Raw genomic sequence first — 27,622 nt, forward strand, 5'->3', positions numbered from 1 at the left:
ATTCAAACACAGACTAAGGCGCTTCACAAGAAAATATCTGAGAAATAGGTCCATATTCATGAACCTTTCACATCTGAAAGGGCTACGGTGAGGGCTTGAATCACATAGCAGGCACCTGTTGTGTGAATTCGCAACTGCCAACGAGTATTTGTTGCTGGTTTTAGGTGAAGGTTTTTTCATTGGGGTTGACAATTGGTTGGCTGCCTTGTTGGTTTCAAGCATGTTGAATGTCTGGCAGCGACGCTCAAGGAATGCAGCAAGGTCTGCCCAAGTTGGTATATTTTAAGGTGATGAGCTTCTGCAATTCCAGTTGATGGCCATTTTGTTCGAGTTGCTGAATCTAACTTGCTTATTATGACGTGTAATAAAATTGCTTCCCCGATTTGTTCCGAAGTTGCTAGTGACTGCATGGCCCGAAGATTGACGTTGATTGATGACGACAAAATCGTGAGGTCCACATTTGCTGCATGTGTGACTGGAAGATTAAACGGCTATTGTTGAAACGACTGACTATGAGGTTCAGCGCCGTATTATAGTTTTTGCTTGTCACTTCGAGTGATTGTATTAGTCGCGAGGCTTCGTCAGTGAGACTCGACCTGAGGTACTGAAATTTTTCCACCTCTGTCAAATATTTGTTGTTTGGCACAAGGGTGGTAAAGACACTGTAGAAGTCCAACCACTGCGACTGTTCCCCGCTGAATTTCATTAACTGCAATTTTGGCAAATTGATGCGATGTGTAGATTGCCGCTCCACTAGTGTGCTGCTTATGTGACTAAGCAGTTGAACTCTTTGCGGTTCTTCTAATTGGTCCAGTATTGCGGTTTTTGCTTCGATGTAAGTATCTTAAAAAGTCACCCGATGGTCTTCAAGTAGTGGAGATTCATCCAGCTCCTCTAATTGCGTTTGTACTGTCTCCAGTGCACTATATTGGCGCTCTACCAAATCCAATTTTGCTGTAAGTTGACGCAACGAAAAACTGGCGCTTTCGATAACGCCGTGGTGCAACGAACGCAAGCGTGTTAAAAGATTTTCACGCTGATGAATTTTTACTCGAATGCTGCGCTGTATCATCGATGCTTCTCGGTTTGGTTCACTCACATGGACTGGTGCTGCGGTGGCGCCTACATCCACTAGGATATTTTACTGATCCATTATAGAAATTTTGTTCGAAGTAAAACACGTTAAAAAGTTTTAAAATTATTAAAGGCCGAAATCTAATCGTTAAGATCCGGCTCGAATGACCTGGTGAATCGTGAAGGCTTTTTCACAATTTTAAATATTCAAAGAAACAAGCGCTTAAAAGTTTCACGACGCTTATTTATTGAGATCTGGCAATAGAATCGTTCTTATTACTAAATTAAATATATGCACAAGCCAAGACGCTTATGGTATATTGGAAAGGTCCTGCTATTTCACCTGTTACAATATGAAGGTCACATATCGTATGATTTTCTGAAATAGCAGGAAAAAATACAATGAGCGAAAATAGTTCGACCAGGAGTGTTCATGGAATGAGAAGGAGCAAATGCTACTGTTAACTTTTTTAGTACAATTGAGGTTTGAAAGATTTGTATTTAGGGATTTTAGAACACCGACTTCATAGACACCACACTGAGTTTTGCCCGCACAAAACATTTTCACCTCAACACAAAACATATTTCTCACCTCGACATTAAGCCAATTAAATTATTACTACTTACAGAAGTTTTTGAAATAATAAGTGCATACGTAAAATTTATTAAAAAAATTTTTTTCGATTACATTAAAAAGAAAAAACAAATTAAAACAAAATGAAAAAAAAATTACGCCGGGAATTGATATCGAGTCTAACATATGGCGATGCGTTTATTTCTGCGACTCCTTATTTTTTTATATTACTAATTATTTTGTTACTTTTTAAATGATAAGCGGATACATAAAATTTATTACAAATTTTTTTACGATTACATTAAAAAAGGAACAAATAAAAAAAAAAACTTTGAAAAAAAAAACTTTGGCGCCGAGAATTGATGTCAAGTCATGCATTTGGGAAGGGATAGAGGCGCAGTGCGTTTGCTTCTGCGACTGCGTTGTGAACCAAGGATTTGTGATGTTTATGTACATACATATGTATGTACATATGCGTGCGTGCGACGCGGATAAATTTTAATAAAGTTCTGAAAGAAATTCATAGCGTTTTTTCATTACATACATAGATTAATGTACAAACTATGTATTTACTTAATGCACATACATGTATAACATTATCAAATGTAATACATACAATGTGGCGCAAAAGTAACCTTGCGATGTTTTTTGGCTGTAATTTAAAAACAAAATGAAAAACTTTGATTCTTCTTGTATTTTATTGGTCTTTCAGTTTATTTTTATTTGGTCTTTCAGTTTTTTTTACATCAAGTCGAGAATATGATGTCATGTAAATGGCCGCCGCCACGGTTGATTGCCATTTGAGCCTTTTTTATGGCATTTTCCATCACTTTGGCCAAAACTTCCGGTCATAGGTCCTCACATTCTTAACGGATATTGTCTTTAAGAGCTGCAAGAGTCTGAGGCTTGTTGACATATACCCGCGACTTCAAAAAGCCCTACAAAAAGAAGTCTGGAGCGGTCAAATCAGGCGCTCTTGCTGGCCAGTGCAAATCACCAAAACGGGAGATTAGGCGCCCGGGAAATGCATCCTTCAGCATATCGGTTGTGGCACGTGCAGTGTGTGCCGTTGCACCGTCCTGATGAAAGCACATGTTTTCCAACCCCAATTCATCAAGTTGCGGCAAAAAGAACTCGTTGATCATTGCTCTGTAGCGCTCACCATTCACAGTAACCGTTTAGCCGGCGACGTCTTCGAAGAAAAAAGGTCCGATGACTCCTCCAGCGAAAACAGCACACCATACAGTGACTTTGAGCGGGTGTAATGGCTCTTCGTGGGTTACACGCGGATTTTCAGTGCCCCAGAAGCGTAAATTTTGCTTATTTACGTACCCGCTAAGATGGAAATGGGCCTCATCACTCATGATTATTTTTGATGAAAAATCATCTTCCTCTTGGTGGTGATTAAGGATGGCTTGAGCGTATGTTAAACGCGATTGGCGGTCAGCAGCTAACAGCTGACTAGACTTTGTACGGAAGCATCTTCAAATCTTGTACCAAAATTCGCTGTAAAGACCGTCGACCCATTTGCGTGGCACGTCGTCTGGTTTAGTTTTTTTTCATATATTTTTTTAATGCTTTCACTGTCATCAAAGGTGGGAAGAAACATACCTAAAGGTTCTTTTGATTTCCACTTTAATTTATTGACGGCGTTTGTGGCCTTTAATCCTTGTTCTTGCAGATCAGCGACTATTGCTTTTGCATCGTTTGAGTGATGTAAATTTTTCACCATCACTTTAATAGGTCGAGATTGCTTATTTTCGTATGAGTACCATGAAAGATTCATGGTAGTAAACGTTTTTGTTAATTTTCTCTTATCATCGGAGTCTGATGCGTTAGTTTTGTATACGTTATTGTTGAGAAGTTTAATAGAGAACGATTTTTTGTCTCATTTTTGGCAATACTATAGATTTTTTGGTATTCGCATTCCTCTGATATCATTATTGGTGGGGGCCGTGGAGCCCTCTTTTCTGGTTGATCGCCGAGCGCGTCGGGTAGATCCCTCGAGATAGTAGGCCCTAGAGCTTCAGGTAATAATTCCGGTGATAATTCAGCCTTCCTTTTCTTACTGGGTCTCTTTTTCAATATCCAGTCCGCTTCGCAGGCAAGTTCGTCTTCATCTGTTTCGTACGCTATATTTATTTCGTGTTTTTTCGAGATTGTTTTATTCGATTTCAGATTTTGGTTTTCTGCTTTGAGTAGGGCTATTTCATTTTTTAATGCGATACAACATTTTTCCATATCTTCCAGTTTTTTAGCTTGTTGATTAATTAATGTTTCATAATGGTATGAATTAGTTGGGCCACCTCCTGGTGGAGGAGTTCGGAAACTTTTCATAATTTATTTAATTATAAATATCTGGTAACACCAAAATGCGCCTATTGGAGGTCGATCGCTAACCCAGTATTTGTGGGACAAAGTCGGCTGATTGTTTAGTGTGGACTTTAAATTTGTATATGTGCGACAGAGTCAGCTGATTGTTCAATGTGGAATGTAAATTAGCACTTTTTTTGTTGTTTACTTACAAAATGCGCGCTTTTGAAATAAATATTTCAATAGATCAATTGCGGCAAATTGCACGATGCGAAACTGGACAGCAGCATAAGCTAGCGCCGTTGTTATCGCACCACCTCAGCCGGCTGCCCGTCGGGTTTGTAGATTTTAAAAATGTTGCTACTCGTATCTGAGTTTACTGCAGTTAAAGCAGGAACACCTCAACAACACGTCCGTTCACTTCTCGCTATCAAGGGAAAATATCGAGTGAATGAAATTTTTTTAAAAAATATTAGAACAAAGAAAAAGAAGCCCTACAAACTTGCTTGGTAGAATTATGAACTAAAAATAATTAAGAATCAACATAATAAGTATAATAAGTTCGGAAAACTCAGGTACAGTTCCATTTTATTAAGTATCTGCAAGTGTTAAAAAAAATCAGCTGCTTAAATAAGTTTCTTTATAGAAACTACATATATCTACAGTGTAGAATCGAACATAAAACCTAATCCAAAAATTTAAGTCCAGCATAGGCGTTGTTTCGGCGGTTTGTCTTGTGGGAAAACTTGCTACCTCACCTTTGGAAGTTTCCAATTCATTTGCCGATTTTTTTAAATCGAATTTTCTTAATGACGATGTTAGAGACCCGTGCTCTTCTTTTCACAATAACTAAATTTCATCACTAAAGTTTGGCTTCTTAAGTGATACCTCTGATGACATAATTCGGGACATTAATACTTTAAAATTGTCTACACAGACTGAGATTGACGGCATTTTTCAAAAGTGGCAAAAAACAATGTAACTAACTATAGGTCAACAGGTGCTAAGTAAAAGGTGTGTGTGGTCTCAATTGAAGTGTTTCTTCTATTCCCTTTTTTGCATCATCTGGCGTACCTCAGGGAAGTATCCTAGGATTTTTGTTGTTTTTATTAATTATATGGGCAGCTTTTCTCCGTTTTGTAGATACTTACTTTACGCGGACGACCCAACAGTTTGGTCTTCGATTAGGAGTTCTGAAGATGGTTCTAGGGTTCAATTAGAAATCAATAGATTTTTCTTATAGTGTTGTCGGTCTCACCCACATCTCAACATCAATAAGTGTTATCACGTGACGTTCTCCCAACTACGTAACGTAGTACGAACTTCAAACGGTATCTCTGCTACTCCCCATCAATGTTTTAATGATGTCAAAGACCTTGGTGTAATCATCAATGCCTCTTTTTTATTGAGTAACCACATCAATTTTATCATATTTAAATCATATGCTGCGTTGGGCTTTGTTCGTCGAATTAATTATAATTTTACAGATTCCTACACTCTGAAATTATTCTATACATCTTTTGTTCGTCCAAGGCTTGGATATGCTGCATTCATCTGAAGACCTCATCACAAATTTCCTATCGATTTAATTGAGAACATTCAAATGGAATGTACGATCAGAACTACTATGTTTGTGCTATGCATTAACACTTTGAGTTTGGAAATACAGTTATTCGTGATATAAAAAGGGTTTTCGATTCATGGGATTATATGTCCTAGTAGTGTTTTTATCTGGGATTATATATCCCTGGAGTATCCAAAATTGTTTTAAAGTTTAATAACGTTTTATTCATATTTGTACACCCAATAGGCATATTGACCAGCAAGAGAGCTACAGAGCTTACAGACAGCGACATCGAAAATGTGCTCTACGATTCCTCAGGTAAATCGGAACCATTCGAAGCGAGCGGCTCTGAGTATCTATCGTCGGAGACGGATGAATTATCTGCTGAGGGAGAAGATATGGAAACAGATAAGCTTTGTGATGAGGAAACCAATGGTGATGATGAGATTGGTCTCGACCACGTGGAAAAACATTGTGTCATTGTCGTAACACTTGCAACGGAGAATATATGGACTGTCGCCGACAATTGCCGTCCAGGAAAGGCAATGCCTCCAGTATACGATCCGTCCGTACTTTGCAATATAAATCGTGGTTCCAGTGAGTTGGAAACCTTTTTGAAATTATTTCCTCGAAGCCTTTTTATTTGGATAAGCCAACGCACAAACGAGAGGATCACTATCATTAACAGAGCTCAAGGTGCGTACAAAAATAAAAGCCTATAAATATTTCACAGCCCAGCATGAAATGAGCACGAAATGTTAGCAATGCTAGGAATAATACTTGTAACTTCTTACAAAAGGTTACCCAAAATGTCTATGTACTGGTCCAAGAGAAAGTCTGTTGGCAATGCTCTACAGGGAGCTGGAGACATGCTCGGTCCTGGAGCCATCCGTGAAATTACGAAAACAGTCTTTGCCGGGCACAGTTGAGCCTCTTGCAGCATCACATTGTATCTCTTGTCAAGCACGACTCTGGATGGCATGGAGTCAAGGGGCATGGCAAGGACCGTTGGATCGAAGTCAATGTCTACTCTGTTGTCCAGAGCCGTACAGGGGCCGTACCAATTCCCAATGTGTTCTATCCTGCAGATGGCCTTCAAGGCCTCTCCTTGGAAGAAAACATCAAGTGGTGGTAGACTAATCAGAGCATCTAATGCCGGGCCTGAAGTAGTCGGAAAAGCTCCGACGCAACACGGTGTGTTGTAGTGTCGATAAGGTCCTCCTGACTCCCACGAGAGAGTCTACTCATCCAGACCACTGATGCATAGGTGATAATAGGTCTTATAATAGCCGTGTAGATTCATAGGACCTTGCTATGAGAAATACCCCACGTTTTTCCAAAAACCCAATTGCACTGCCAGAATCCTGTCAGTGCTTTGGATGGCTTTGTTTCAGCGTGTAATTTCCATAGGAGCTTACTGTCGAGGATTACTCCAAGATATTTAATTTCCTTGGATAGCTGGATTGTGACTCCTTTTAACTAAAGCAGAGCGCATCTATCAAGCTTCCTCCTTTTGGTGAAGAGGACAATACCAGTCTTGGTGGGATTTGCCGATGGCCCATTTTCACAGCACAGTATCAATCAGATCCAGAGTTGTCTACACCTTCCTGCAGATATTCATAAGCGATGGGCCTGTTACCAAACAGGCAACATCGTCCGCATATGCTTGTGAGTAGACTCCCGAGTCGCTTAAGGTGGTGAGTGGAGGATCGATTACCATGCATCAGATCAATGGAGACGATTCTTTGGACCAGCCACGAACGAATCCAATTCACTAGCACCAGGTGTACGCCACGCCTACTGACAAAAGTGGCATTATCAAACGCCCATAGCGTAGTCCCTTCTGTCGATGGCCAGCTCTACCCTAGCAACAAGGTTTTGCAGTGCCGACTCGCAGGATTTTCCACTTTGATAGGCATGCTGAAATGAAGGCAGAGGGTGAGCCTTCAGCGACTTCTGACGTATGCGCAATTGCACCAGTCGTTCGCGACTTTTCAGCATGAAAGAACTCACGCTGATGGGTTTAAAGTTTTTTGGGCTGGTGTAGTCGTCTCTTCCAACCTTTGAAATGAAGGCGACCCTCACCATCCTCCGCGAGCGTGGTATGTAGGCCAGTGCCAGGCATGCAGTGAAGATTTCCTTCAGGGCTGCTGTCACGGACTCTGCGCCTTCCTTCAGCATGGCAGGATGAAGCCATCTGTTCTGGGCAACTGGTAGTTGCCAAAAGATTTGATGGCAAATCGAATGGCGGCCTTATTAACCACAGAACTGGCAACTCCATATGACTGGTACATGCCAAGAAGGTGTAGCAGCTCTGACAACCGCCTCTTTCGTTGAGGGCTGTTGCCGGCTGACTCTTATCTGATTACCAGGAAAGTGAGATTCCATCACCAAGCTGAGTTTCTCACTTCGCCGCTCCGTGAAGAAACTATCAGATTTCCTAAGTTACACCAGCTTCGCAGTGGGGTCCCTTTTCAGGATCCTAACCAATTTCGCCGTGTCACTCAGAGATTCAATACCGCTGCAGAATTCCCTATATGAGGCTCTTTTCCATTCACGAATAAGCTTCTTGTAGTTCATCTGAACATCACAGCATCGCTCCCAGTCCTTAGCAGGGTTAGTCTTGAGGGCCCGCTTTAGGGAGAGGCCGAATTTGAAAGGCTGACTCAAAACATTCAGCTAGGCCAGCGTTGAGTTTCTCAACAGCCGCCTCATGGAGGCACGTCAAGGTTCCGCAACGCCCCCTAAACTTCTGCCAGTTTGTTTTTCTGGGGTTTCTAAAGCGAAATTGCATTTGTGCCTCCTCGCCATACTGAAACTCAGTGTACCTGTGGTCTGAGCACGAATCATCGGCAAAGACTCTCCAGTTCTTGATTGACCACCCAAGTTTTGGGTTTGATATGGTGAGATCAATCACCTCCTGCCTTCTAGCTGTTACAAACGTAGGCTGTGAGCCCTTGTTATTAGGCAAGAGGACGCGATAAATTCAAATAGTCGAGAGCCCCGTCCATTACACTTGCTGCCGCCCCAAATAGTATGCTGGGCATTAGCATCGCAACATTGGATAAGGCCCAGATGGCGCCACTCACAGAACCTCACGAGACTAGTGGTCTTTACAGGTGGTGGCGCTTTTAGAGCATCGTAAGGAAAAAAGCAGATGCAATCACAAACTTCGACCATCCGCGTCTACCTCTATAACGCACCTCAGCCGTTACCAGGTCTTGGCAACAGAATTACTCAAGATCCGTCACAGTGCGATGAGATGATCCTATAAGACCGGTTCTAGGTATATTTGAACTCCTGTCATATAATAACGTGGCCCCTTTCAACGTGCTTAAGCCACAGAGGCGGCCTCTAAGACTCAGGGCTCTTGCACGGTTGTTATTTGGGGTAATGTGTGCAGCTGCACAAACCTTCTACTTAGTAGTGCGGTAGCGGCTTTGGAATGCTGCAAGTTAATCTGCGTTACTGTCAGGAACCGTCCGAGCCAATCATTTGGGAAAGACGTGAAAACTGACAGTCCCAAAGAAGAGACTCAGACGGTTCCCGTACCGTGAGCCCATGACATCAACACTGGCCTCATCCACTCGCACCATAAGAGCAGCAGAGCAGGAAAGGATCCTTCCCGGTTTTTGCTCTTGGTGTACGAGAGGACTCGCCAAAGCCTCAAGCTGATGCCCGGAATCTGGGCACGTAGACAGGATAGAACATCCGCCGTAGACAGGTCTGGATCCGGAATCAAGTAGATGGCCTTCCTGAGGGGTACACTCTCTTCGCTGTAGACTGCGAAGCGAGTCTGACGAAAATTTCGCCGGGCAGACTCGCCTTCGTCAAGGCGCCGATAAGGACGTGGCTCACCAGAACCTTTTCCCGCCACATTGACTGGCGCTGAGACCGCGTTCGTACCTTGTGTGGTCGTGGCTCGGCCATTAGCGGCAGCTGCAGGGCAGGGAGGTGTACTGCTTTCAGCCACCGTCCTTCTCCGCTTACCTCGAGAGCGATACAGTTTGGGAGCTTCCGTCTGTGTCATTTCCATCGACCGTGGCACTCATTGACCGTAGTGACAAGATTGGTCATATGTCGTATGAGCGGTGGAAGGTGGTAGAGATGCAGCTACTGGAAACCCTACTCGCAAAAATTGGACGCAGAGTGGAATGCACCCATATCAGCACTTGGTGGAGCAGGGTAGTTTAGCGGCGTGAAAATAATAAATGCAAGGACGGCTCTACGCTCACATGGATAAAGGAAGCAGTAAAAACGCTTCAAGGCCTGTGGCAGTGGGCATCGCTTGACATAGTTGACCGCAACTGCATTGATTCAGTACCAAAAGCAAAGGTACTAGTGCCGCGCGTGGTAAGACCGAAGGATGGGTTGCGGCTCTTACAACGGCAAAATCCTGACATGCCGACAAGTGACTTTGAGGTGTTGAATGTGGAAAAACCAGCAACTGCTGTTGGGGGCACAACTATAACCTCCAAATCCACAAGCCGGCAGAGAATCTTTTGTACGCATGATTCGGCAGGATGGCGTAAAGAGTTGGTAGCGTTTACCTTCACCTCAAAAAGCGCAACCAAGGGAGTTGGAAAAGGATCTCGGTATAAAAGATATCTTGGAAGCCTCCGTGATGTTACAAGAAGTGGGGAAAGGTGATTTGGAGGAAGTATCTACGAAGGTGCCGGAACCAAAAGTTGAGGGCCCTTCAAAGAAACCTCCACAAAAGTAAAAACGCTTCGGCCGAGTTTCTTCGGCTACGATGTAGCTCTAGTCGAGAAACCATGGATAGCATTGGGTAACATGGTCACCGACCTAGAATTAAAAACTAATAATGCGCTGTATGCATGCAAAAGAATGCTCGACGTTGCTTGGAGTCTATCGCCCTCACTGATGCAATAGTGCTACACGGCAATAGTTACACCGATATTGCTGTATAGGGCCCTGGTATGGTGGACTGCAACAATCAATGAAAACCACTCCTACGGCGACACTAGAAATGCTACTTAGCACACTACTTATTGGCATTATGGCGGAGAATCTTGCAGCAAAATCCGCGGGAAGGTTAGTTGCTGCTAGAGTATTTACTTTCAGAATCTTCGGACATAGCTCAATAGGAAAGAGAAGTACAGGTTGCACATATTGTATGACTCCGCGCTTTAATTGGGAGAAAATGTTTCATACTAAAGGGTGAGTAAGCTTTAAGGGCCGGTGTTGATTTTGCATTAAATATATTTTTTTAGAAAATTATTGTCATTTCTCTTTATTGTGATAATATTGTTATGGTTCAATTACGTATGGCACAAAATATTGGCCGAATGGCCGCCGCGGCCTCGGCGGCACACCCCCATCCGATGGTTCAAATTTTCGTTGACGCTGAGGCATAATTGAGGTTCTATGCCTTTAATGTGCCGAATTATCTCATCCTTTAGCTCTTGAAGTGTTGCTGGCTTATCGACGTACCCCTTTTGTTTCAAATAACCCCAAACAAAAGAAGTCCAACGGGGTAAAATCACTTGGCGGCCAATTGACATCCCCGCGACGTGAGATTATTCGGCCATCAAATTTTTCGCGCAAAAGAGCCATCGTTTCGTTAGCTGTGTGACAAGTGGCGCCGTCCTGTTGAGACCACACATCGTCCACATCCATATCTTCCAATTTGGGTCATAAAACTTCGTTATCATCTCACGATAGCGAACACTATTCACAGTAGGCAGTTACTGCCCTCATTTTGGAAAAAATACGGCTCAATGATGCCGCCGGCTCATAAACCGCACCAAACAGTCTCTCTTTGTGGGTGCATTGGTTTTTCGACAATCACTCTTGGATTATCATTCGCCCAAATGCGACAATTCGACTTATTGACGAATCCACTGAGGTGCAAATGTGCCTCATCACTGAATATGATTTTCTTCGAAAATTGGTCAATTGCCATTTCCTGCCACCATTCTGACCATTGACGACGCTTAAAATGGTCAAGAGTCTTTAGGTCTTGAGTAAATTGCACCTCGTAAGCGTGTAAATGCATAATGTTCACCAAGGACAAGCGTGAGAGGTGCAATTGTTGGGCCCGACGACGAGTTGAGGTGGACGGCTCTTCAACCACACTATTGGGAACAGCAGCAATATTTTTTGCAGTACGAGCTATACGAGCATGCCGTGGTAGTTTTACATCTCCTACAGACTCTGTTTGTGAAATCGTTTACACAAAATTATAATAGAATTCTAAAAACCAATTATTAGTATAAATTAGCAAACGTCTTTCTTAATAAAACAATTGCGTTTTTAGTACAAGCGGTACTTAACCCAAACGTAGATCCGAATGACGCTGTGGACCAGGTAATTGACGACGGACATAATACGGAATAATTTAAACGACTTAGACAAGATACCCGACGTAGTCAAATGAATTGAGGAATTGGTTGATAATAATACCAACATATTTAACCTTCCGTCAGGCGCAACTATCAGACTGTGAACTTCGGGCGCAATGTGCCTAAGTGGCACACTTTTAAAAACACATAATAAAAGTATAATTACATAGTTTATACATATGGGAAATTCAGAAGTGGCATTAAGGGATATGAATAAGAAATAAATCTAAATATTTTCATAAAAATCCGTTTATTTGACAAAAATTTATCAGTTACAAAAGAAAGTCGTAAATTAAGGTTGAAAATAAAAAGTTAAAACAGTCAACCGAAAATAGTTTACAAAAAATTAAAGAATCTAATAAAAATTCAATTTGTTGTAAATATAATGATCTAGAAAACTAATTAATTAGAGGTACAATAAAAATATAAAACTCAAACAATCTTTTTATTGCGCTTGTTTTAGGTGTCTTCGGATAAAGTATTTTCGCCCTCTGGAGTATAACACCGTTCACACATCATATACGAATGGGATAAACAAAGTGGTGATTTATATTTCTTGCATTCGTGATTCGTCAGTCTTCTCAAACCAGTTTCGCTAGTGCAAGTTGAGCATCGTCTTCGTTTAGGGGGCGGAGAAGGGCTTCGTTCATTTGGAAGTGAAGGTCGATATTTTTTTAACCTTATTTGAAGACTGAGCGGTATTCCGTGGGTTTTCAAACTTCTTCGACGAAGCTCCTCGATTGTCAGTTCATGAGTCAAACTTTTTCAAGAAAAGCCTTCTACGCAGTGGTTCTAGGTTATTACTGAGGTATATCACTTGAGAGTTAATACCAGCGACATTCAGCATTGCGAAAAATATAACCATTGGCCAGCGTTTGATATTTCGTGATACATTGTACGTTGCACACATTTTATCTACAGTATCAACGCCACCTTTCGTGGAATTATAAAACGAGATGACTTCTGGTTTATTTTCCTTGGAATCGAGATCAATGATCTTGTTGTCATGAAGAGTCGATACGAGAATAACATTCCTTTTAGAACGTGGAACATATGAAACCAAAGTTTTTCCGTCATTGAACCCAAACAAGCTTGAGAATTGTTGTCTTCCCTTAGTAGCTACAAAGTCAGGTGGCAATTGTCTTTTATTTTTTCTTACGGTTCCAACATAGGATAGTTTTTTTTTGTTTCAGTTCGTCAATTAGATCCATATCAGTAAACCAGTTATCGCCTGTTATATTGCGTCCAGTGCCAAAAAGAGCCTCAGACATTCTCAAAACTACGTCCCTTGGCCTGTTGCTAATAGAAAAGGGCCCCTCTGGTTGCCTTCCAGCATAGATTTCCATGTTGTATAGGTAATTCATTTTCGCGTCGACGAGAGCAAAACACTTGATGCCATATTTATTTGGCTTAGATGGTATATACTGCCTAAAGGAACAGTTTCCACGAAAACCGGGTAGCATTCCGTCTATATTCATATTTTCCCCAGGAGTGTAACTATCTTGGCAACTTCTTACGAATTTCTCGAAAATGTCTCGAACTGGAGCGAGCCGATCCAGTTCTTTTATTTCCTCTCATGTACTTCGGTCATCAAAACGAAGGCAACGCATAAGTGTCTTGAATCGCTTAACATTCATGACAAGGCCAAATCTTCCAATCCCATCATCGTCTATTCCCCAAAGTTCTTCCAGATATTGACGATTCCCCCTGTATGCTCCTACAAGGTATAATAACCCAAAAAAAGCTCGTATTTCTATACGGTCAGTGGGTTTAATGTCCCTTTCTCTAGAAAAATTTTTTCTAATGGTCTCAATGTATTGGTTGGTGTATGTTACTATTATGTTTAATATTTCGTCGGTAAAAATATTATTCCATATATCAACAGCAGTACTAGCATTTCTTGCATTCCCTTTTACTCAAGGTAAGTGAGTAATTATGTTGTGAGGTCCTCTGCGTGCACTTCGCAGAGGTGGATTTTGATTCCACTTACTGATCTTATCTTTTCCTAGAAAAAAATGTATGTCTCCAGAATTTTCATCATCTAGGTCAGTCTTATCATCCTGCTCTGTCTCGGAATTTTCAACCCGTTCTTCTACCTCGTCATCTGAAGCAACATCGCTTTCCTTCCCAAATTCGTCTTCCATTGTGGGATCGTCGTCATCAGCCACCCGCAAATTTATAACTTCTTCCACGACTTTGGACTCATTTAAATTGAAATATCGACGAGACATTTCTATCAAGAATATAAAACAAATTAAAACATATAACCTTTGTAACGAGTTTGGGCGCAATGTGCCCTGCAGGCCATATCAATAAATCAGGTTATTTTCAACTAACTATTAAATATTAATAAATTGTTTAGTATTAAAATGGGGCAGTAGTTAATTTGAAATCAGTAATTTTGAAAATACTTACTTTAAAAAATGTGATGAGTTAGGGCGCAATGAGCTTCTCCGATCAAACTGCGTATAACTTCACTTTGGGGAGGGAAAACACAAACTGAGTTGATTTGATATAAAGAGCACACCATAAGAAGCAGCTATTGAGCAAAAGAGTAGTAAACGGTAAAAAATAATAGAGTGAGACAAAAAAATGTGTGAGCTGTGCCTCACAGATCGGGTGCGCCCGACGGAGGGTTAAAGCAACTATTGTAGATGACTTAGAAAAGAATTTGGTAAAAATAGAAAATATGTGCATGGAAAATATTTTAAGGTTCCGGGAAGCACAGTGCGAGTTTATTATAAACTAGATCTTAAGCTTGAAAGTCTGTTGTTAATCAATTAAACAACGAAGACAACATACAATTGTTAACTTATAAAAGTAAAAATACACACATAATAAGTTTAAGTTCAGACATTATAATAATATCATTTTTTATCCTAACAATATTAATTCTCTACTACAGAGTTAAGCCAAAATTTTATATCGCAAGAGACAATGTTGCAAATAGTATTGATACAAATAAGCCATATCTTCAGCTTGCAACAAAAGAGCCTAATTCTTTCCCACCTAAGCCACCACGATTGTGGACAATCGACTTGAGAGGGGAAGATTTAACACAAACAAAATTATAAATTCCATTTATTAAAGTAAACAAAATTATTAAATTCATTTTATGCTGATATGCAACTTTTGCATTTCACATAATTTAAGTTTAAACTCTTTTATATAAATTTCGCAATAACTATTATTTGACAATTTTGTTTACCTTAATTTGGTAATTCTTGCGAAAATCAATATTTGCAATAAATGCGAACTCAGAATTAACCGGAAATCACGCCACCTCTTTATTAGGTTACCATAATAGTATAAAGTAAGAAATTTGTAAATTTAGTTTCAGTTTTTCGAATAACTCGAATAAAGTCGGTCGTAAGGACCTTAAAAATTTTTTTTTAGCTTTTCCATTTCGTAAAAGCTTAAGTGGCGCCCGAGTAGCATAATTAGCCTTTAAAATTCGGTTTTCGGTCCCTTAGTAGTGAAAAGCAAAACGGTGGTACTACGTGCCAGCCTTACCGGAGGCTAAAAAAAGTGGAAAAGGAGAAATCCTTATCTAAATAAATATCCATAGAAAAGTGACTTTAAAATAGCTATCCTTAAGATAGGAAAAAAAAAACTGATTTAAGATTGACATTCCTTCAAAATATAAATGATTTAAAAATATCCTTAGGAAAATTTAGGATCTAAAGCAATAGAGAACTCATTAAAAAGTAACTTTAAGAAAATATGAAAAAGTGACTCTACTTAAAGAAAAATGTTTATGGAAACAAAAAGTGAATTCATAAAAAATCTATAAAAAAACCCCCAAAGGAAAAATCTAAGTGTAAAGCCAACCAACAGAGGTCCTGAAATCTCATAAACAATTTTAGCCGTAAATATCTAAGAAGGAAGAAAAGGGTAAAGCCAACCAACAAAGGTCCTGAAATCTCATCAACAAATTTAGCCGTAAATATCTAAGAAGGAAGAAAAGGGTAAAGCCAACCAACAGGGGTCCTGAAATCTCATCAACAAATTTAGCCGTAAATATCTAAGAAGGACGAAAAGGCAAAATTATTAGTATAAATTAGCAAACGTCCTTTTAATAAAACAATTGCTTTTTTAGTACAAGCGGTACTTAACCCAAACGTAGATCCGAATGACGCTGTGGACCAGGTAATTGACGACGGACATAGGAATAATTTAAACGACTTAGACAAGATACCCGACGTAGTCAAATGAATTGAGGAATTCTCAGGGCAACCAGGAGAATTCAGCTCTTGGAAAAAGAGCGTGGACAGAATACTTGCCATTTACGAACCCATCAGGGGAACACCCAAGTACTTTGGAACTCTAAGCATAATCAGAAATAAAATAACGGACAATGCGGGCATTCCTTTAGAGTCGTACAACACGCCTCTAAACTGGGCCGCCATTTCAAAATGTCTTATCGCACAATATGGTGATAAGAGAGATGTGTCAACGTTGGAGCACCAGATGTCAACGCTGGTGCAGGGAAATAAAACTGTTTCCGAGTTTTACCAGGATGTCTACACAAACCTTTGAATTATCTTAAATAAAATAGGGTATTTGGAAGCAAGCAACGAATCGCTCATATTGTTAACAAAATCGTATAGGGAAAAGGCCCTCGACAAATTCATCAGGGGCTTAAACGGAGACTTACTCCGACTCCTAGGTATGAAGGAGCCCGTCGATTTACCCTAAGCCCTACATCTTTGCCTAAAACTGGAAAATCAAAGTTATAGGTCAGGTCATACGCATCACGTAAAAAAATATCAAACCCCACAATTACCTTCCAGAAAAATTTTCCATCCAAATCAGAGACGAGGAAAAAAATTGAAATAAAAATAAAAAATTAAAAAATTAAATACTTTTCACGGTATCTTAGGAAATGATACCCTTAGAGAATTGAATGTTGTAATTCATACGGGGGCCAGTTTTATGACGTTGGAAAATGGAAGGAAAATAGGTCTTAAGCAATTAGAATGAAAAACAGTTAACAATATAGACATTAAGTTGGATAAACTAACAAATGGGGAAAGAAAGGAGATGAATGCTATTGTAAAAGAACACGCAAAACTTTTTTCAGACCCGAATGAAAAATTAACTTATGGAACAAAAGTTGTTGGGGAAATTAGCACGGAATCAAATATTCCAGTTTACAAGAGACTTTATCCATACCCTGCATCTTTAAAAACAGAAGTTGAAAGACAGGTAGAAGCACTTTTACATGATGGTATTAATAGATCATCAAGGTCTCCGTACAATTCTCCGGTGTGGATTGTACCCAAAAAATAAGATTCAGCGGGGAATAAGCAATACCGCATGGTAATCGACTATCGCAAGCTTAATAAAATTACAACCGCGGATAAAAACCCTATCCCTGAAATATATATATATATATATAATTGGCACATACACCCTTTTTGGGTGTTTGGCCGAGCTCCTCCTCCTATTTGTGGTGTGCGTCTTGATGTTGTTCCACAAATGGAGGGACCTAAAGTTTTAAGCCGACTCCGAACGGCAGATATTTTTATGAGGAGCTTTTTCATGGCAGAAATAAACTCGGAGGTTTGCCATTGCCTGCTGAGAGGCGACCGCTATTAGAAAAATGTTTTTCTTAATTTTGGTGTTTCACCGAGATTCGAACCGACATTCTCTCTGTGAATTGCGAGTGGTAGTCACGCACCAACCCATTCGGCTATAGCGACCGCCCTGAAATAGCTGAAGTAATAGCGCAGCTTGGCAATAGCAAATTTTTCTCAGTGATTGTAATTGTAATGACTCCACTAAAGAAATCTGATATTGGAAAAAAGCCTTTTCAATAAACAACGGCAAATATGAATTCACAGGTTTGCCATTTGGCTTGAAAAACGCCCCATCCATTTTCCAACGAGCTCTCGATGACATATTGAGAGAATTCATTGGAGAATGTTATTACGTCTATATTGACGACATAATAATATTCAGCAAATTGGGTTTCGTTATATCCGAAAACGGTGTAAAAACCAATAGGGTAAAAGTGGAGGCGATCGCAAATTTTCCACAACCTAAAACGTTGAAAGAACTACGTAGTTTCCTGGGTATGTCAGGGTACTACCGACGTTTTCTAAAAGACTACGCAAAAATTGCAAAGCGGCAAATGTGAAAATTTTCCTGAACAAAGAAGCGTTAGAATCTTTTGGTAAAGTAAAAAATTCCCTTATGTCTGAGGATGTTGTTCTCGCATATCCGGACTACGGAAAGGACTTTGAACTGGTATCCGATGCTTCCAATTTTGCAATCGGTGCAGTTTTGTCGCAGAATGATAAGCCTATAGCATTTATATAAAGAACTTTCAATCAAGCGGAGGAGCACTACGCCGCAAACGAGAAAGAGATGCTAGCCATTATTTGGCCTTTAAACAGATCATCAGCCGTTAACATATGCGCTTAGTAATAAAAACCACAATTTGTGTTTCCAACTTACCATAGACACATAATTACGGAATCAAACTATTCCGAAGAAATTCTTATCTCTATTTTAAAACGTTATCTTAATCCTTCAGTTATAAACTGTATAAAAACGGATGAACACGTAATGGGAAAAATTCAGAGAGTGTACCCCTTGCATTTTAACAAATATAAAATTATGTTCACGCAGGTGGAAGTCGAAGATGTCACCGACATTTAACACCAGGAAGACATAATTGTTAGATTTCATAATAGAGCGCACAGAAACGCTAAGGAGAATAGAACGCAAATATTATATCCCAGCGATGACAAAAAAAATTAAGAAAATTATCAAAAACTGTAAGACTTGTAAACTGAACAAGTACGACCAGCACCCTCCAAAAATGGAAATACAGCCAACACCCATTCCTAAGTATCCTGGTCAGTTAGTCCACCTGGATATACTATTGATGGGAAAAACATTAATTTTGACAGCTGTGGACAAGTTCTCAAAATATGCAACGGCAAAATTAATTAATTCACGAGCAGCGGAGGATATAAGACAACCTCTAAGAAATATCATTTTTTCAATGGTACCAGAGTCAATAGTGTTTGACAATGAGAAATCTTTTAATTCTGATTCCATTAATTTTATGATAGAGAATGAGTGAGGAATTTCAATTTTTAGAACTCCCCCATACACTACTTTCACGAATGGTCAGGTAGAGCGACTCCATTCTACATTGCAAGAAATTACGCGTTGCCTACAGGTTGAACAAACTCATCATACATTTCAAGAATTACTGGACAGATCAGTAAGGGAATAGAATTATTCCCTTCATTCAGTTATAGAAAGGAAACCTAAAGAAGCATTCTTTGGTCGACGTGTAATTAAATTGGAAAAGGTCGAGCCAAGGAGCACCAGGAGATTTGGTGGCTCCTAAAACACTCAGGCTAAAAAGCCCATTGTATTTAAAGCTCTGGAAAGGGGGTAGATAGTCAAGGAGGGAGGGAGAAAAGTATCAGAGAAAGAGATAGGAAAGAATAGAGACAGAGATAGAGATAGTTAGTCCTGTGAGAATTTTCCAGATTCTTTGGCAAATCTGTAAATATCCTCCAGTTTTAGAGAACGAATATTACTCATTCTCATGACATCGGAACCAAATACTCGACACTCACAGAGAAAGTGCTCAGTGCTATCCGCCTCCTCCAAGCATGACAGGCGTACCGGGTCCTCGATGATTCCAATGGTGGTCATATGCTGACCCCATGGGTTGTGTCCTGTAATGATGCCGACCATCAACCGAATGTCTTTCCTTTTAAGTTTTAGTAGAAAGTTTGACAGTTTTCTGTTCGGACTTGTCACAAAACACTTTGCAGTTCTGTAGCGTTCTAGACCGGACCATCGCTCTTTATGTAGATTGCCTACATAATCGTTGATCCAATTCTTGATTCCTGCGGGACTGATTCCGATTATTGGCTCTGGCCCCTGTGGGGGCACCGCTGATCCACGGTTGGCCAATTCGTCGGCAATTTCGTTTCCTTGAACACCGGAGTGTCCCGGAACCCATATAAGTACAAGCCTGTTTTGTCTTGCGACAGAATTCAGCTTCTTCTTACATTCTTGAACAATCTTTGAGGTTTGCTTCGCGTTCTCCAGGGCCTTCAATGCAGCCTGACTGTCACTGAAGACTCCAATCTGTTTCCCGCTCCATCTCCTCTCGATTATCCATTCGGCTACTTTTAGGATGGCAAAAACTTCTGCTTGGAAAACAGTTGCCATTCCCCCGATATCATAGTGATACTTATTACTATCGTTTAAGTACCATCCGGCTCCAGACCCTATTTCAGTCTTGGACCCATCGGTAAAGAAAATATCCGTCAAACCTCCATGCATGCATTCTGGATTGCTCCATTGCGTGAGCATCAAATTTCCTTCCGAATGAAATTGTGGGTATCAGGTCATCTTTAGGTGCCAAAAACAGTGGATGCTGCTCCGACAGCAACTTAAAGATTTCTCTGTGTCCCGAAGTTCCATCTTCGTGCCAGAAACCATATTTATGGAGTCTACACATTGCTTTTATTGCTTCCTGTTGTATCTTAAGATCCAGGGGGAGCAAGTCAAGCATAGCATTTAGGGCATCACCAGAGGTTGTACTCATGGCACCCGTGATGCATAAACATACACTTCTTTGCAGCCTGTATAGTTCCCGGATTGTGGACTTAACCATTCTCCGTCGCCACCATACCACAGAAGCGTAAGTGATGATTGGTCTGATAAGTGCCGTGTATATCCATAGGACCACAGCAGGTTTCAGACCCCAAGTTTTGCCAAAGGCTCTACGGCATTGCTGAAAAATCTTCAATGCACGATTCACCTTCAGTGAAACGTGTGTCTCCCAAGTCAGCTTCTTATCCAAGATTACTCCTAGATATTTAACTTCGTTGGAAAGACCAAGTGTCACACCTTTCAGTGTTGGAAGACTGAGTCCATCCAATTTCCGTTTTCTCGTAAACAAGACTATGGTTGTTTTGTTCGGATTAACGGAAAGACCTTGTCTCATGCACCAATCACCGATTTTGTCAAGAATCCTCTGCACTTTCGTGCAAATCCTCCTTAAGGATTTATCCGCTGTTAGCGCTCAGACGTCGTCCGTATATGCTTGGACGTGAAAGCCGAGTTCCTGCATCTCCACTAATAGGGAGTCTACGACGAAGCACCACAGCAGCGGAGAAAGAACACCCCCTTGGGTCATCCTTGCTTGGCCCTGACTGTGATTTGCTCGTCATCGCTCCCACCAGCGGTTAACAGCCTCTCAGAGAGCATGGAGTATATCCATTTTATAATGGCTTGATTAACTCCGAGTCGTTCGGCAGAAGAACATATCGAGCCGAAAGTGGCATTATCAAAAGACCCCTCAATGTCCACGAACTCGCCCATTGTGTATTCGTCAGCTTCCAGCCCAGCTTCAATCTTGCTAACAAGATCGTGTAAGGCTGATTCACATGATTTTCCACTCTGGTAAGCGTGTTGATTTCTACTAAGTGGACTTCTCGGCAATACCCCCACTCGAATATGTTTCTCCACCACTCGTTCCAGACTTTTCAACATGAACGATGTCAAACTGATTGGTCTAAAACTTTTTGCTAGGGAGCAGTCATCTTTTCCTGGTTTCGGAATAAATACTACTCTTACGCGTCGCCATTGGGATGGTATATAACCAAATGCAAGACAGGCTGTGAAGATCCTTTTCAGGGCCTCAATCAGCCTGTCTCCTCCTTTTTTAAGCATTGCTGGATATATTCCGTCAGGTCCAGGGGACTTAAAGTTGTCAAAGGAAGATAAGGAAAACCTTATCGATTCCCTTGTCACTATCCGACTAGCAATATACCAGCTGTACCTAGAGGTTCCACCGTTCGAGTAGAGCATTAAAAGTTTCCGATTTGGAAATGGTGTATGAACCATCAGGTTTTCGAATGGAATCCAGCCTTACTGAGCGGTCTAAATGAAGGACCTTACAAAGTCTCGCTGTTTCCCTCATTTCTTCGACGTTACTGCAGAAATTTCTATAGGATTCAAGTTTGGCTTGCCGTACTTTTTTCTTATATTCTCTCTGTGTAAGTCGATGATTGGCCCAGTCCTCTTCTGTTTTGGTCTTCAAGGCCTTATTAAGAAGTTTCCTGGACCGTACACGAAGCTTCGACAGTTCAGGGTTCCACCAAGGAACCGCTTTCCCCTGTCTGCTTTGCCTGAGTGGACACTGTTCCTCAAAGCAATTGATTAAAGTAACCTTCTAATTTCTTAGTAGCATCTTCAATCATTTCTGCTGATTTGAGTTTTTTCAGGTTTGGTAATCGCTCTGTTACAAGCTCACCATACCTGTCCCAGTCCACATTTCCACAGTTCCTATTGATATTGTGTCAATTCCCAGTCGGAATCCGATAAGACGATGATCAGATCCAAAACTCGCCATCGGTTGATTTGATATCCAACTGACCTATTGGTGAATGTTAAATCAATCACCTCTTGTCTCCTTCTGGTCACAAAAGTTGGTTTGTTACCAGTGTTTTGAATGACCAAATCGGATGACAGGATAAAATCCAGTAACTTGAGACCTCTGGGGTTGCATTTGCTGCTTCCCCACACAATGTTCTGTGAATTTGCATCACAGCCCACTATTAGCCCCAGATTATTGGTTTCTGCGTACTTCACCACTTCTCTTAGCTCCCTCGAAGGAGGTGGCTGTAAAGAGTCGTAGGGTAGGTAGGCCGAAAATATGATAGCTTCGACACTGTTCCCACTTTTCAAGTACTTTATTTTTGCAGCAACGATATCTCCAGAGCATAGCTCTTTTAACATCGTGTGTTCGATCAACCTCGGCATGATAATACATGCTCGCGGTCTCACATTCCCTTCACAATGAAGTATTTGTCCCCACGACATAGCACTTAGACCACAGATACGCTTGTGACATACCCGTGGTTCTTGTATAAGTATTATGTGTGGGTTTGTTTGCAGTTTTGCATGCCTACGGCACAAGAGAGCCGTAGTCGCTTTGCTATGCTGCAGATTTATCTGTGTAAATATTACTTCAGTCGAAGACTGAGTATATTTACGCTTTGTCCTCCACCTTATCCTGGACACGGAACTGGATCCGCCCCAGATGTAGGTGAGGACGGCACCCGTACTTCGATTAAGAACCTTGAGGGACCCAAGATCGATACCCAGTACCAGGTGGGAACCCGCCTCCGAAGTAGTCGCTTTTTCTAGCCATTCTCGGGAAAAAGCATTGGAACAGTGCACCTTTACGATGCCGTCCACCACGCTTTTCCCCTCGAAAGTCGGCGCGTCTTTCGACTCACCGATAGCTTTCCAAAGATAGCTGTCAAGATAGTCTTGTTGCCCTTTGGACAGTAGACCATCTTGTTTGTCGGTATGTATTTCCACCGTCATTGCCTTTGCTGCCATTCTCGCGAATGATTCGCCAGACGTTGACGAAAGAGTGTCATTCGACATTTGAGGTCCCTTAGCCTCTGCCTTGTCAGGCAAAGGTTTGTCTGCCTTGGATTGGGTCGAGGATGCAGGCATTTCCGAACTCCGTCTCTCGACTTTCCTCTTCTTTGCCTTTCTCCTCTTCCCGGTCGTTGGCACAGACCCCGTTTCGTTTTCGGAAGAGCGCAGCGCTACAGAGGAATCCTCTGTTCTGCCACGCTTTCCCGTTTCCGTTACAGGTGATGAAGTTGACGGAGCTTGAGTCCTTGCCTTAGCTAGTGCTTCGGCTTGCCTCGCCTTCTGTCTTCTTCGTTTGCTCTGCCTTGCGGTTAGACCAACCTGCGTTCGACTCTCCAATAACTTCGGTCGTTTTACCGGTACTTACCTGATTCACACCAGGTTTAACCGTTGTCAAAGACTTACTGGGTACCAGAGATCCGTCTGAGTCTACTGAGAGATTTTCCGCCATCTCCACATCCTCCACAACTTGTTCAGTAGCTTCAGATCGTTTCGACGGCGGTATATCGCTCACACTCACTCGGCTCTTCATTGGCATAGCCAATGTGCCATGTTTCACCACTAGTAGTGCGCTTCCTCCGGAACCCTGGGTGTCAGTTCCGGTCATAGGGGAATGTGGGGTTCGGGTCTGCACATCCGATGCCGGAGCCGTCGATTGCTCGACGGGAGGATTTCGCGAAAGTGGGTTACCTCGTGCAGAAAGATCCTTTGTTAACCTCCACATTGCGATGAAATGCATTTTATACCTCCTGCCAGGTTGTCGGTACGGTACTCTCCACATAGTACTTGGGTGGCCACCAATTCCGCCGTTCCGCGGTTGATTGGATACCCAATTCCTATATGGAGCTGCCCTCTTAGTTCGTGGTAAGTTAATCTCCATAGAATGGGGTTAACTCGCCACTTAAGCCTCATCCCCCGCGGCAAGGAGACCGACGTGTAAGTAGCGATCCTAATTTGCTGGAAAATGACAGAAATGAGACAATAAAGAAACTTTCAGACAAACAAGTGACTGACTTAAATTATCATAACGCGAAAAGATTTCCGCCAAGGGAATATAGCCAAGGAGAAGAGATTTTTGTCAAATTAAACAGAAGACTAGGAAATAAACTATCTACCAGATATAAAAAGGAAATAGTGGCAGAAAATTATAATACAACTATTAGGACACAATCTGGTCGAATTGTGCATAAAAATAATATCAAACAGTCTTAGGAATAAAATCAAACTTCACTATATTTTTTTCTCTCTTCTTGATTTTATAGGACTAACAATGTGGACTTTAATTACTATTTTAACTTTAACTACATTAGTACATACCCAGCAGATTCATATTCACGGCCTAACTAACAATAATGGATATATACCTATCCAGGTAGGAGGAAAAAATACGATAAAAATTACGACAAGGTACTTCATTTCATTAACATGAACACATACGACGACACCGTTCTTATAATCTCCGAGAACATAAAGTCCTTGAAGGCCACAACATTTGAGGACAAACGACTTTGTGTTCAATTAATAAAAATCGTGTACAATTAAAAGCAAAAATAAGCAGTCTGCACGCACTTTCGAAACAAAAGCGAGGCTTGATCAATGTCTTAGGGAAAGGACTAAAGTTTATAGCGGGCTCCATGGGCAGTGACGACGAGAAAGAAATATACGCTGCAATAGCAAACATACGAGACAACGAGCGTAACACTACCGCAACGCTGAGTGAGTTAGTACACATTAACACAGGCATGACAGAAGAGATCAGAAATATTACAACCCATATCCACAGACAGCAGACACTCATTAGCAGCTACATAAATAAATTGAAAGACGAATCACTAAACAGGGTGCAACTTTAGAGGACGAAGTAGAGTTTATTGAACAGACATACAGAATTAATAACGATCTATCCCTCCTACAAAACCACATCGACGCTATCGAACATATCATTTTTTCCTGCAAAGTAGGCATAATTCCTTCCGATATACTCACGGAAAAGGAAATCAATTTAATTAGCGACTATGACAGTTACAGCAGAATGAAAATTCCGGTCAAGACCGAAGATAGTAATATAATACTATATTAACATTACTGATACCTCAATTTTCCAGGAAAAAATTATCCAGAGTAAGATTTGCCCCTATCCCGAATGCGGCGAACAAATCCTTAATCTTGGATACATATGACATAATGGTTGATAATGATACCAACATATTTAAAGCAACTATTGAATATGACTTAGAGAAGAATTTGGTAAAAATAGAAAATATGTGCATGGAAACTATTTTAAGGTTCCGGGAAGCACAGTGCGAGCTAGAAGAATCCTCTGTAATAGAAGCAATGCCAGGAATACTTGTATTTAAAAATTTCAAGGAAAGTATTACTCAAGATTATAATGAATTAGAAATAAAACATACAGGCACATTCTTTATTAAATTTGAAAATAGCAATGTAACTACACTAAACACAACATACATTAATAGTAATATAGGTAAAAATTCATGAAACTTCTATTATGCCAAATCTAATATCAAAAATCATAGAAAAGAAAAATATTAATCAACTAGATCTTAAGCTTGAAAGTCTGTATGTTAATCAATTAAACAACGAAGACAACATACAATTGTTAACTTATAAAAGTAAAAATACACACATAATAAGTTTAAGTTCAGACATTATAATAATATCATTTTTTATCCTAACAATATTAATTCTCTACTACAGAGTTTAGCCAAAATTTTATATTGCAAGAGACAATGTTGCGAATAGTATATATACAAATAAGCCATATCTTCAGCTTGCAACAAAAGAGCCTAATTCTTTCCCACCTAAGCCACCACGATTGTGGACAATCGACTTGAGAGGGGAAGATTTAACACAAACAAAATTATAAATTCCATTTATTAAAGTAAACAAAATTATTAAATTCATTTTATGCTGATATGCAACTTTTGCATTTCACATAATTTAAGTTTAAACTCTTTTATATAAATTTCGCAATAATTATTATTTGACACTTTTATTTACCTTAATTTGGTACTTCTTGCGAAAATCAATATTTGCCATAAATGCGAACTCAGAATTAACCGGAAATCACGCCACCTCTTTATTAGGTTACCATAATAGTATAAAGTAAGAAATTTGTAAATTTAGTTTCAGTTTTTAGAATAACTCGAATAAAGTCGGTCGTAAAGGCCTTAAAAAAATTTTTTTTAGCTTTTCCATTTCGTAAAAGCTTAAGTGGCGCCCGAGCAGTATAATTAGCCTTTAAAATTCGGTTTTCGGTCCCTTAGTAGTGAAAAGCAAAACGGTGGTACTACGTGCCAGCCTTACCGGAGGCTAAAAAAAGTGGAAAAGGAGAAATCCTTATCTAAATAAATATCCGTAGAAAAGTGACTTTAAAATAGCTATCCTTAAGATAGGAAAAAAAACAGAGTTAAGATTGACATTCCTTCAAAATATAAATGATTTTCAAAATATCCTTAGGAAAGTTTAGGATCTAAAGCAATAGAGAACTCATTAAAAAGTAACTTTAAGAAAATATGAAAAAGTGACTCTACTTAAAGAAAAATGTTTATGGAAACAAAAAGTGAATTCATAAAAAATCTATAAAAAAAACCCCCAAAGGAAAAATCTAAGTGTAAAGCCAACCAACAGAGGTCCTGAAATCTCATCAACAATTTTAGCCGTAAGTATCTAAGAAGGAAGAAAAGGGTAAAGCCAACCAAGAGAGGTCCTGAAATCTCATCAACAAATTTAGCCGTAAATATCTAAGAAGGAAGAAAAGGGTAAAGCCAACCAACAGGGGTCCTGAAATCTCATCAACAAATTTAGCCGTAAATATCTAAGAAGGACGAAAAGGCAAAATTTAATCAACAAAAGCCCAAGAAACTCATCAGAGAAATTAGCCAAATAACATCCCAAAAGAAAATTTAAAGAAGAAGGAAATGTAATGACAACAAACAGAAGTCATCAAAGCCCATCTACAAATCAAGGAAAAAATAAGGTGGACCCTATTATTTATTTATTTTTTTATTTTTCAAAAAAGTATATATTGCTTTGACAGAGAGGAAAAAAGCTCTGTTTGTGAAATCGTTTACACAAAATTATAATAGAATTCTAAAAACCAATTATTAGTATAAATTAGCAAACGTCTTTTTTAATAAAACAATTGCGTTTTTAGTACAAGCGGTACTTAACCCAAACGTAGATCCGAATGACGCTGTGGACCAGGTAATTGACGACGGACATAGGAATAATTTAAACGACTTAGACAAGATACCCGACGTAGTCAAATGAATT

At 40.3% G+C, this 27,622-nt stretch overlaps 1 pseudogene; it reads left to right on the forward strand.

Moving 5' to 3' along the window:
- Positions 1 to 1,427: 1,427 nt before the first annotated feature.
- Positions 1,428 to 27,622, forward strand: part of LOC128870059 (uncharacterized) — a 66,951-nt pseudogene continuing 40,756 nt past the window's right edge.

The sequence above is a fragment of the Anastrepha ludens genome, chromosome X (genome assembly GCF_028408465.1).
Source record: "Anastrepha ludens isolate Willacy chromosome X, idAnaLude1.1, whole genome shotgun sequence".
NCBI classification, from domain to species: domain Eukaryota; kingdom Metazoa; phylum Arthropoda; class Insecta; order Diptera; family Tephritidae; genus Anastrepha; species Anastrepha ludens.